The sequence below is a fragment of the Bombyx mori genome, chromosome 21 (genome assembly GCF_030269925.1).
Source record: "Bombyx mori chromosome 21, ASM3026992v2".
Taxonomy (NCBI): Eukaryota; Metazoa; Arthropoda; class Insecta; order Lepidoptera; family Bombycidae; genus Bombyx; species Bombyx mori.
Window position 1 is genome coordinate 6,913,150 of NC_085127.1, and position 14,087 is coordinate 6,927,236.

The 14,087-nt window shown below is 34.4% G+C and overlaps 1 protein-coding gene across 1 annotated transcript in view; it reads left to right on the forward strand.

Annotated features, from left to right (window-relative positions):
• LOC101740296 (elongation factor-like GTPase 1) overlaps positions 1-14,087 on the forward strand; it is a 162,514-nt gene that overhangs the window by 128,773 nt on the left and 19,654 nt on the right. The window lies entirely within an intron of this gene.

Genomic DNA, 14,087 nt, shown 5'->3' on the forward strand with positions numbered 1-14,087 from the left:
GGACTCACAAGAGCGTAAATGTAAGTATGTTGTAATTTGAGCCTTAATGTCTCCTGGATATTAACAAACTGTAGCTCGAGGTAGCCAAGAGTCGCAGAATCTTATCTGATATTATCTCATTTCTGATAAATCATTGTATCGTATTTTAGTTTTTTTTTTTACTTTCAATAACATTTATTTTATTCGCAAACTTTGGTGGTTAAATGTAGACTGATTTGAATTTTGTTGTTCTAGGATTAGATCGTTTTTAAACATAGCTGGTTTTATTTGAAATATGCGATGCACATTTTATATCAACAAGACACTTATTTTTAAATACCTGTTCGGACCAGTGATAAAACAAAACAAATGACCATCGCGAAATTTAAAATACACCCACGCATCGAATCGTAAATTTTAAATCGCCTCATTTACAACGATTTTATGTCAAATACTTAAATCTAATACTCGATTGTGTTTTTCTATATATAATAAAAAAATACGTGGCAACTATCAAGACTGTTTAGTTGCACTTACTTAACTTCCTACCGACGATGTTTTTTACACAATCTTGTTGCTTTATAAAGCTGTGTTCATGTGGGTTAAAATAATATATTTTATTTGTTAATAATAATAATCACTGTGTCACACAGTAAAACTTATTTTATCCGGCTTTATTAAATCGAATGACTGTGATGGAAATGTGTATAACACTTTTATTCGTTACCAAAACTCCTGTCTTAATAAAACACGCAAAACTATTTTTAGGTATACCGTTCAACACGTAAATAAATATACTTTAGATTATATATATATTTTTTTTTTAATTCTATGACAACAAACTCAATAGGGATTACAGAGACATACAAAAAAAACCAGTAACAAATGAACCACGTAGACAATACGAGCCATTCAAAAACAAGGGTTGAATTTCCCTCGGCGCAGTAACAACAAACAAAATTATCTCGAAAACAACACCATTCAAGGCGTTCTTAGAACACGATCACAATCTAAAACTCAATTGTGAATGTAATTGGGCCTTTACATCTTGCGTCTCGCTCGCTCCCATTCACCGGCCTCGGTTCATGAATGAACCGCTTCTTATGAATGAGAAGTCGAGATCGTACTATACGTACATACCGTTAATGTATTTATATAGATTTATGTATATCGATTGTCGGGTGTTGCGTAGGTATGTATGTAGAGGGCACGTGGCCTTAGTATTTGCTTTTTATTTTTTTTATAAATGCGCAGTCATAATATCGATAATACATTTAGAGTGTTCTTCTTTTGCTCAGTGATCATTTTAAAAAAAAACGATCTTGAATTGCAGTTGTTTAAAAAGGCATGCCTTTATTAATCGCAAAACGGTTAGGTAGTATATTTTTTCCGGTTTCATAAATTGATTTTGGAAAATATTGATGCTTTCTGACTCTATATATGTCGAGTACCGAAGTTGGTAAGATCAAAAGTTACTTTAAAAAAAATGCCGCAATGTGTAACCGAGATATTATAGTTTTCATATCTATATATTAATACGTAAAGCAAAAACTTTGTATCCCTTTTTACGAAAATTGCGCGGACGGAGGAGTATGAAATTTTCCACACTTATAGAGAATATAGAGAAGAAGTGCACAACGCTAATATTTTTTTAAAATAATGCATAAAAGATACATTAAATCGATAAAGAAAACATTACACACACTACGTACCATGTATTTGACGCACACGTGCATGCATACTATTTATTGTCAAGCTTTTGTTCTTGACGTCTGTTGTCAAATTGAGAATAGATTAAATATTATTTGTCTTTGTTAATATTTTTATAGTGTAGTCTTGGCGAAATTTGTGATTAAAGAAGTATAAAATACAATCTTAATGGTGTACAAACTTACAATTCCAATTAATTATAGTCGAATTTCGACTACTACGGGACCTCTAGTACATATAGGTGGATGAGTTCAAGGCCTTTTCGGCGTTAAATAGTGGCCATATTTGAAATATATTTTTGAAAAAGACAAATCGCAATATGTAAATTGTATAGGTAGGTACGTCAGTTAGAAGGTGCGTTCCTTGTCACGAATAATAAATTAATTTAGACATTAACTTATTGAACTTTTATATTCAAGAAGCTCGTAAATATTGATTAAATACGATTATAAAAATTACTATACAAAAATATTGACGATTGTTGTATATTTTTCCTGTTGATCAAATTTGTACTGGTATTTTTCCTAGAAATGTTCATATTGAAATTCATAGCAACACACAATCATTTAATAATACGGTTCGCGGGCTCGGTATTTTTGTAATCGAATTATTTAAAACAACAATAGGCTCCATACCGGGTGTTAGGTACGGTGTCTGGTATTTCTTTGCGAATTAATATTTCAGGTTGCGTCAATCCCGAGTTGGTTTTTCTTGTAAGCGTTTTTGATGCGACAGTGTCAAAATAATTTTGTTGTCGGTAGGCGAATAGTGATAATTCGAAAGCGTTGAGTGAATTGTTTGTCATAGAAAAAAATCTCATAAATTGTCTCATAATAACTAACTATAGATTTTGACCAACTAGTACATTAATTAGAGTTTTAATTTAAATTTTAAAGAATCTTACGCAAAAGAAAAGCCGGCGACTAAATTATTTAAAAATATGAAATAAAACAAATGGAACCTTCAAAATGAAATAAAAAAAAACTCAAATATGCAGTTAAAATTCAAAACTCTTCAGTTTTTCTAATATTAAATTTCGATGATATTTTTACAAAACAATTTTCGTGGCCACCAACGACTGGCCACCGATAAGTTTTTTTTTTTTTTTTTTTTTTTTTCAAATTTTTATTAACGTATTTGCTTAGACAAACCCAGGGCCATTCTTGTATCACGTGGTTATCAGATCCAATACACGCTGTGCATCACGCTAGGAACCTTTCAAAACACTGCTACTATGACTACATACACGAATACTTGAAGTGACATTCTCCAATACACTCGTGACAACAAACAAGAAACGACATCGCGTATTAAGTATTACAAGATTCGGAATGTTTGGTATGTGGCCATCGATAGAATGTGAATGAATGAATACCTGTAGGTACTGTTTCAAAACGCTTCGAATATTTTAATTCTAATTTTTAATTCATAAGTATCCGGTTTTTTTATTGTTTAAGGTTTTCTTTTTTTTCCTATCAAATCGATGGTATTCCAGCTTGGCTAGGCTGGTATAATTTGGTAGGCAGCGGCTTGGCTCTGCCCCTGACATTGTTGACGTCATTGCTGCATGAGCAACGGTGACCACTCATCATCAGATGGGATGTGTGCACGTCTGACTACACGGCAATAACAAAAAGTAAAAAATAAACATTCAAGTTGGCGTCAATCAATCATTAAATAACAAGTTTTGACGTCATCTCTGACTATATTGCCCCCTTTGTCTTGCATGAAACTAAAAAAACCCTTATAAATATCACGCTTCTAAACAGATCTAAATTTCGTTTTCATTGATCGGCTTTTGTTTATAATTAACTGTATCGTGAAAAATAGTGAAGCCGTATTTATTACATAAAAAAAATTTAGAATTTATAATTGATTAGCTTCCAGACGTCTAGACATTAGCTTAGGACATTATGACGTCATCCCATTAAAGAAATACGCGCGTTGAACTATGTCACGTTTTCCATTGTATCGTATTCGTCGAAGTTTTGTTTTTCGGCAGTCAATAAAGTTGCTTTTGAGATTGGTAATAAATTTTTTTTGGTGTTCTGAAAGTAACACTATATAGGACTAACGCGATAGTGTTCATTAATTGTCTAAGAATTCTGAATGAAAAAAAAACCCTTGCATATATAAAGTGCTGTTTGTGTCACTCTGTAATTTCGTTATTAAAAACTATTACAACGATCAATCTCAGACTAATTGCATTCATTTTAATACTAAACCTACCTCAAATTATCTATATTCAAACTGTTGTAAAATGTACAAACTTTAAACCTTATCAAAGTACAAGAAAATTCTTAGAATATACATATAATATTTTCTTCGCTCTCAATTTCAAGTAGTTTTTTTGTTAATTTTATTCTTTATCAAATCAAATCAAATCAATAATTTTTTATTCAACATAAATGAAAGTACATTCTTGTTGAACGTCAAAAGAACTACCGCCAATTCACAAGAACTAGCCTCCGTCCTGAGAAGAATTGGCAAGAAACTCAGCGGGCATGTTTTTTTTTTTTAAGTATTCGATAAATTTTTAAGATTAGATTTTTTTTAAATATTCATTTTTACAATGAGTATTATAACGTAACAATTATTCCAATATTGAAATGCCCGGAGCGAGCATATTTACTAAGAAAGAAAAACAATAGTTATCTGCATTGAATAATTAGATCGATAACTTTTTAAATTACCGGTCAATTTCATCGAGCGCGCCAAGAACAGACAATGATTTGAGGTTTTCTTCGTTGATAAAAATTCATGCTAAACTGAGGTTTATTTATTTATTTACTAGGCTCCCACAATCTATTACTAAAGTTGTTTGACTGGCTTACGAAAAGATCCTAGGTTTTAGCTTAGACTGTTTTTCGATCATGCTTCGAATACGTAAAAGCCGAGAACATACTAGAATAAATTGGAAATCACATTTTGCTTCTTTTTTTTCCTACCTAGCTGAGAGCCTTGGAGGCTATTTCAGCGTAACCTTAACTAGTAGGTGAGCTCACGGGGCTCAAACCTGACGACGTTGCTAACACGAACCCTAGCAAGAACCGTGCTTCGCAGAATCTACCACCGGATCGGAAACGCGATCCACTGAGAAGATCCGGCGAGAAACTCAGTGGGCTGTGTCTGAGGGTTAATTTACTCTGAGGGTTAAGTTAAGAACGATGACCGGGCATTTTGCAATGAATTAGGTTTCAAATATACACTGACCTTTCTACATACACTTTTTAGGGGCGGTTTCGTATGATGGATTATAGTTTGAAAATAACTCTTTCTTATAATATTTATCGTTCCTGATCGTGATTATACACGACTATAATTATTATCGGTGTTAGTAAAATAACCAGTAGTGGGTTTATCGAGAATAAAACCAGTTCTGAATGTATCTAGTTTATAGTTTAATTATTATTTTACATTATAATCCGATAATTTGTTATTTAATTTATGTACTGTTTGAAAAGCGCGATATCGCATTGAAATCTTATTCTAGTTTTGTTGGCGATATGTTTTATTTGTTATTATTATTTGTTCGTCGCTTATCTGATTGCGTCGGTCTAGTCGTAACACTGGCTGCTACGGTTCGATTTTTGCGTAGATGCCTGAACCGTGGCATACCTGATGTAAAGTACCGGAGTCCATAAACAAGACGAAGGGAATGCCGACGCCCATCGTGAGATAGGAGTTCGAAATATTTATTGCAAACTATAACGGCTGTCCCACCGGAACCCATAACTGCCTCGCGAAAGAACTAGACAGAATGGTACTACCTGCCCGTGCGAGTTTACCAGTATATTCCATTTGATGATCGCCGTATGTTCTAAGGCCGTATGCTGATACAGTAGTCACAGAACACTACCATCCATACTCAGGGGCGTTCTTTAGACGTTTTTTTACGACACAACTTGTGATTACTAGGTTTTATTTATTTATTTTTTATTGCCCTTGTAGGCAGACGAGCATACCTGGTGGTGAGTGGTTACCGTCGCCCATGGACTTCAGCAATACCAGGGGCAGAGCCAAGCCGCTGCCTACCGGTACAGGATCTTTTAACGATTAACACCGTGACCTCATGAGATCATCGTTGAAAATTATCGAGAATAATACAAAGATTATGATTAAGTTTCACAAAGCATTAGTTGTCGTCAATTCTAATCATGAGTTTGAATACATTTAAAATCACACCCTGTATTTGCTGTAAAAGTATTTTGATCATCATTTGTTTGACACTAATTAATTACACTAATTTCATTTTGAAATTATCGATATATACAGTTAGTAAATATTTCAAGAAATTTAATAGCCTTATTCATTTCCTAATCCTATAATAAAATACATATACAACTCCGTCGTCAATCCTCAGGAAAGATGTATTTTTTTTTATCAACGAAAGAACGCTTTTAAAGAAGTATTCGAAAACGACATTTACTAATAAATAAAACTTTATGAGCACGCAAACTCGGGAAGGGTTACGGCTTTCCGTTCAAAAACGTTGCTCTTAAAAGATAAAATGCCCTCTTGTTAGATAAGTATAGTATTTCCTTAGAAAATATGTACAGTACCTACCCACTTCAAACACGAGTGGTCAGACCTTTTTTTTTGCATCGTAAAAACCGAACGAAACACTTTGAGGGCCTATTTGTTATTATTCTCTCTAATGTTACCAGATGATAAAATTTGATGACAAATAAATTAATGAGCACATTTGATTAATGGATGTTTTTGCTGTTTCAAGAATAAAGCTATGTGCGGTCGTATTTTAATGTAATTATAAATTTGAATTCTATCTATGTATACCTATACTATATACAATCTATATAAAAAGCAGAACTTAAAATATATAATATTGTATATTAATTTATAAAGTAAAAATATTTTTAAATTTACATTCAATATCTGGCAACACAGTATCTTCCTTCATAATAAAAATTCGAGTCGGGTTTGTATTGGCACGCGCTCTTCATTCCCTTTGTTACTCCGAGGGTTTCCTACTATCTTCGTACTAAAGATATTGTTCTATACTTAGAACTGAGAAGTGGTAGTTCCGGCCTGTGAGCCTTTTTTGTAGTTAGTCCTCGACAATCAACAATAAGATTCACTCGTGCCGTTTCACAGCAAATCAAATTATTTGTGTTGAGTACTGTTTAAAAGAAATTCAGTAGGTTTTGTGACGGAGCGACTGAAAGAATGGGCAACTAAAAAAATATTCTTATGGCGGCCAAAGTAATTATTTTGTAAAATAACTTAATTAACTAAAAAAAAAATCATTTAAATACAAGTCTGCTATATCCATACCAACATTATTAATACGACAATAACTCTGTTTGTTTCCTAGCCTAATGCTTTGAAACTATTTTGACGTGATTTGTCATAAAAAACAGTTTAAAACCTGAGAAGTCATATAAGCTACCTTTCATCTCACTCTTCAGTACTAAGCGTTAGTACTCGCCCACGCCATATAGATTGTGTAGTCCAAGAGCACGAAGGTCCGGGCGGAAAGCTAGTCTTCTGTAAATACTAGCGACCCGCCTTCGCTTCGCTTCGGAAACTGTAATTTATTATTGATTTCTCCACTATTTAATGGATGTTATTATACATATAAACTTTCCTCTTCAATCACTATCTATTAAAAAAAAACGCACCAAAATCCGTTGCGTAGTTTTAAAGATTTAAGCCTACATAGGGACAGATATAGCGACAGAGAAAGCGACTTTGTTTTATACTATGTAGTGATAATAAAATTGACATGAAAGAAAATAATTATTATGTGGACACATACATGTGAATGAAGCCTTGAAGAACCTTGAGACTTGGGGTTTGCGTCTCAATTTTATAGTAAATACTTAAATTACGATGATTAAAATTTGTGCTCTTTATTACCCGATGGAAATACTTCGTAGTGAAAGTTATTCGTGAACATGAGTTATGCAGGTATTTAATTACAAAAATGGTACCTGCCTGCGTGATATGAACACCGGCACGGTCGCATCCATAGAGTTACTATTCTAACTGGAGTGCTTACTTCGTTTGACATAAAAACTAAAAATATACTTTATCTCTATGGCTTAAAGTTTATTTTTAAATAGCAAAAGATGTAAGGAAAAACGGTCTGAAAAGAGAATGATTATTAAGTGGTGGTGTCCCTCTCGCACATTTTACAAACAAAAAGCAGTGTTGCTAGCTTAGAGGATTTTCCACAAAATCTCGTAATTTGGACCGCTGTCTTAGTTATCAAAAATGGCTTTTAGTGGTTAGTGGATTTTTTAGTAGCTTGGGCGTTGTTGAAAATTATCGAAAAGGTTAAAATCAATCTACTTTACAGGATTTTAAACATTTTATGACAATAATATATCTAAATACTTATTATTTAAACGATGTGACTTAAACTTAACTAGAAAATGTTGCGACAATTTAGAATTTCCATCAACGTCAAAAATTAAATTGGTTCAAAAGAAACGTACAAAGTCATGGTGAAATTAGTTTCTGATGATGACAATTTATTAAAATAAATTATATAAGAAGTATTGATTATATGATATATATTGATTTTTAATAGAACATCGTATATTAATAAAGCTCATTAACAAAAAAAAAATATTGTTCTATATTAATAAAAACTCTGTTTAATGGAAAATTTAATGGTAGGTACGTAGATTTCTGATGGTTTTCATGTTGAATTTGATGGGAAGCCAGATTAATTGTTGGCATCACCGAAAAAAAGCTATGAATGGATTAAAAGAAAAATGGCGTCTATTTACGTTTGTAGTTCGAAGTTAAAAGGGCACTGATACAGCTTGTGGCTTGTTTTTTTTTCGAAAATCGTGAAAGTTTCCGTGTAATTATGGTGAACACTTATATTGTAAGTGGTTTTAAGCGAGAATCCTCTCCAGTTTGTGGAATATCCTTCCATATGTCAGATTCATTGATAAATGTTTACTAGTGTGAGCATATATTTTTAAAATGTGAGAAATTTTTTCTCATTATAATATTATATAATATAACCAATATTTTGTAAATAGAGATCAAGTACTATGGGTATTGCGTTATGTGTATTGACTTGTCATTTAAGAGTTATTTAATTGTCTACATATAACAAATAAATGAATTTCAGTTCATTTCATTTTATTACCCATTGTGTTTTATTTCTTAAAATATAACTAGTAGACTTAATATATACGTGTCATGAAAATAGCACAGAAGTAAAAATACAAGCAATTTTAAATCAATTGAAGATGTGAATGTAGGAAAAGAGCACCCGATACGCGCAGACCATGTGTGTTGTGTCTCACTCAGTGTGTCAAATATTAATTAGCACGGCCCACTTAGCCAGTACATTAAAGTAGGAATTGCGTAATTAAGTTCAACATAATATTTAAGTCGCGGTTGAGTATTCGGACGTTAAACATGAGTTTGAAGAAGTTTAAGTAATAGAACTGAGGTAATGATGTTTGTAACAAAACTCAGTGCTAGATTTTCGACATCGCAGCAATTTCCAAAAAAAAGCGTCGAAAAAAGTCACCATGACGACGAAGCAATGTTTAAAATTGAATGTACATAAATAAACTGTTGCAAGCACGTGTTTTGTATTTACATAGGACTACACAGAATTACTTAAGGTAAATTCAAAACTGATGCATGCGTATAATTTTGTCCTATAAATAAATGTTATATGGTCACCACATTAGACGAGGACACCGCGACCAAAAAGTATTCTCTTTCGAGACCGATTTCTCGGCATTAGACAGCACTCCAGTTGTAGGTACTTATTAACTCCATGGTCGCATCGCTTGAAACTAGTACACCGGACGTCTTATCCTTTAAGCCACGATGACATTATATAAAACTAAAAAAATAAATTAATAATTCTGAAAAGTTGAATGAGGGCATTGAAACGCTATAGAAATACAACTAGAAGTTAATGAATACATTATTATATTATTACGTGAAGCAAAAACTTTGTATCCCTTTTTACGAAAATTGCGCGGACGGAGGAGTATGAAAATGTTCACACTTATAGAGAATATAGAGTAGTGCAGAATGTTATTTTTTTTTTTTACATAAGCATAAAAAAAGCTTTAAATCAATAATGAAAACCCTACACACACTACCATGTATTTATTTGACACAACACATATACTCTGTGTTTATTGTCAAACTTTTGTTATTGTTGAGCACTGAAGTAGGAAACCTATGGAAATGAAACGTCAACAAAAAATTCGTGCCACTGTGACGTCATCTGGCCACAAAACATGGCGGTTTTAGTGCTGCCCAGAAGATTTTAATGTTAGTAGGTTTTATCGATAAACGTTCTTGGCTTATTTTATTTTAAATATTGTTGAGTATGAATGTATTTCTAGAATTTATACTTTAATAGGAATTAAGTATATTGTTATGTGCAAGGATGTGATTTAGATATTATGTGAAATCTAAGACGAGTTCGTGCTTCAAATTTTCCAAGTAAACGATATGACGATTTTTAAAATTTGCTACACTGATTTTATAAAGTTGTCGTTTGCCGCAAAACATAAAGATATGGCATAGTACAGTGCCATCAGCCCATTTCTAGCATGCTGAATGTTATCGTATTTTGATGCGTGTTTTTCTTAGACTATTACAATCTATTTTAATTGTTTTGCTGACTCTAAAGTCCGTAACAGACTACAGCAGTGCACCTCAAGGATGGTGCACCGCACCATTTGAATCACTCTCACTTGAGAGTGATTCAAATTTTAAACTTATCAAGGGACCGCCTGATAAAAAAAAACACCTACAGAACATTTATTCGTTAATGAAATTACAAACGTCCTCCTTCTGACTTCCTCTCTAAAATCACTTAATTAATAAATATTTAACGAATTTACAATATGTAGTGTTTTACTCACTGCGGAATAAAACTATTTTATTTAAATAGTTCCGAAGAGATTTTGTCGGTAGCCTTTTTCCCGAAATATCTAAACAGAATGTCTAAATATGTTTTGATGACATATTTTAAAGAGGTATTTATGATTAGTGTCATGATGAATAGATACCGACCGAAAAATGGTGTCCGATATTTCGGATTCAAATGTATTATTAAGTGCTCTATCTATGTTTCGGATGAGGGCTCCATAACTTTTCTCAATTTCATTAATAAAAAAATGCTTAAAACATATAAATATATATAGATAATAGTTTTGGGGCATCGACCTTCTTGAGATCCTATAAAATATGTTTTAATTATTATTTTTGTACGTTTTAAGCATGATAAAATTGGAAATTTTATATAAGCAATCATATTAAATCGATATCAAAGTCAATAAATAATGTACAACCCAAAACAGACGGCCGAACTGACGTGACAATGACATTTGGCGCGCTAAACATGGCGGATTTTCGGCCTCATTAGACGGAGACGGTAACATTTACGTATATTCATGTTTCATTTTATGTACGCACTGAAATACTGTTATATTGTTTTCCTACGAGTTAAAGTGCTGAGTAAGAACGAGATAGATATATGTTTATGTGTGTGCCTTCAAAATGGGTGCTATTTATATAAGCAATTGTACGTATAGAACAATATGTCGTGTCCCTACTATATAGGTCTATGTTGTTGAGTCTGTGGTCAAATTGAGAATAGATTAATATTGTTTCTCTTTAATATTATGTTTAATGTTTAATAATGATCTATAGTGCAGTTTTGGCGAATACTGTGATTATATTATCGAATATATTATAATATAATAGAATAGAACCATAATAATGTTTAAACTTATAATTTCAATTAATTATAGTCGAATCTCGACTACTGCGGGGCCACTAGTTAATATAATTATCGACTACATTATAAACAGACAAAGGGGCATTAAAAAAAAAATTTTTTTTAACTCCCTAAACAATGGATCAAGACAATCTTTTAATAAGCCAAACAACAATAACAAGGAAACACAGTACAAAGATTTACATGTTGACTAATTCCAAATGGCATAATAACATTATTTCTTAACACGCGATCCTAAAACGTGATGCGTGCAACTAAAAATTAAGTTTCAGCTGTCGTCGTTATCATGATGGTGAGAACATGACACGGTATTCATTCCACTACCATTGACTGTGTGTATTTTTTACGATTTAGTAACGCCAAAACAGATACATTAAGGTAAAGCAAGATCTATACTAATATATAAATCTACAGTTGTTTTTACGGATGTTCCGTTATAACTACTGAACCATGCATCCGATGGACTTGAAACTTGGTGTCCATGTAGAAAATACATGTACTTAATGGATAGGCTAATATTTATATGAATGTTGGACTCCCTACACCAGTTGCGGGGGCGTTAATGATGAGAATTTTTGTGGGGGTGAGAAATAATAATATTAATTTTAAATGCCCAGCAAAGCGGACGGGTACAGCTATTAATTTTATATATAAACAGATAGGGAACCAGCAGATAGCAAGCGTATAGGCAATAAGTTTGTCCTTAAACAGATAAAAGACGAAACAGTTAAGTACCCTTTACTGGACAACAATGTTTTTAATACTTATAGCTTAACAACCAGCATTAGTTATCGCTTAATAAGCTTAAGCGAAAATTTAATAAGTTATTGAATATTTAAATGTTATTATAATTCAAAATTTGTTATGATACTTATTATCAAAATCGCATTAACATCATTGCGACTTCCATGTCCGTGGTACGCGAATGCCACGCAAAATAAATGTTCTTCAACAAAAACTAATTTACTAGCACCAGTTCACAACGACTACGTGGTTAACTTTCAAACTTTACAAAGCCCTATGATAGTTTATTACACGCTATTTTCAACGTCAACACCTAAACGGTAATATAGGTAAAATATCGGTTCTGTTTGTTGTTGTTACAAAAGATAAACGTCATTTGTTTTATTTTATTTTTTTGGATCAGCAGGAAATCGCCGGTCTTCCGCTTTCCACTAGGGAAGGCGGGCGGGGCATGTCGGAGTCGAACCGACTAAAAACCTGTCGCTCAACAGCCCACGTCTGAACCTCGCATGAGACAGAACTCATGAAAAGGCAAAGGGGAGATAATGCAGCGTTTAGTCCGGAGCACATCTCTCCCATCACACTCCTTCTCGGGACGCCGGACCATCAACCCTCTCGGTCGGCAGGCTATCCAGAACCCGCTTAGATGGTGCCAGTTAGAATGGTTTATCCCACGGAATACCCTTCTGGGTCAGAACCAGCGTGGGTCGTGGTTAGTCGGCCTTCTGTCACCCGGATGCTCTTGCGTAAAACGCGTGCAGAGCAGCTTGCATGTCGCCTAAGCCCCCCTCGCCGGTACCCAGACCAACATGTGAGGGGGACCCAAAACACTTAGAGGGCCAGGGCTTGTCCATCATGTTGGCAAAGTCCACCCTCCCTGGCCTGCGCTTGATGGTCCTGCGACCAGCCAAAGGATCGGCCAGCCGTCTGGACCATGACTCCAGTACGGACCGCCGAGATTGGGTCCTCCGCGCTCTGACTACACTAGGGCTGGAACGCGCCACGCCCCGGGCACGTAGGTCAGCCCGCCACTGATAGTCTGCGGCGAGCGCCTCCGCCTCCAGGATCCAAGGCGGCGTCCCAGCCAGTACACACGCCGCCTCGAAGGAGATGATGCGATAACCACGGATGACCCTGACCGCGATGGTGCGTTGTGGCCGTTACAGCAGCTTCCCTACCGCCACGGCCAGGGACTGGGCCCACACGGGCGCCCCGTATAGGGCCATTGATCGCACCTCCCCTGTATAGAGACGGCGCGTCACCTTGTCATGCCCCCCGACGTTGGGCAGAGTTTGGTTTAGCGAGTCGGCCACCCCCAACAAGCGAGGGACCAGGTTCTGAAAGTGAGCACGGAAGGTCTAACGACTGTGTTTAGATCACCTTTAATTGTACAGTTTAATTTATTTTAATAGAAAGGAGGTATCATTGTCGATATCATGTGGCGTTTTTAATGTAATCGGTAACATAGCATTTTTATATTCCTAAAGTTAGTAATAAGTAAGCCAATCACTTATTTCCAAAACAGTTCAAGAAAATACGAATAGAAAAGAGATCGTAATTTAAGGTCATATAATTGTAATATTCCAAGTAAAACATATTAATGTTTTCCACGAATTTTCTCCACGCGCGTCACTAATCACGGGACCCACGTGCGACCTCCGACCTTTGAGTGAAAACCTCGGCGACAGTACAAATTCATGTCTAGCGATCCATAATGAGTTTTAACCATTCTGTTTGCTTTGAATTCATGTAGAATCGTTTTGAGAAACATAAGAAAAACAAATGGAAAATATTACAGTTTTGGGTTGTTTTAAGTGGAGCATCAATTATTAAACTTTTTATTGCTTAGATTGTTGGACAAGCTCACAGTCCACCTGGTGTTCAGTGGTCACCG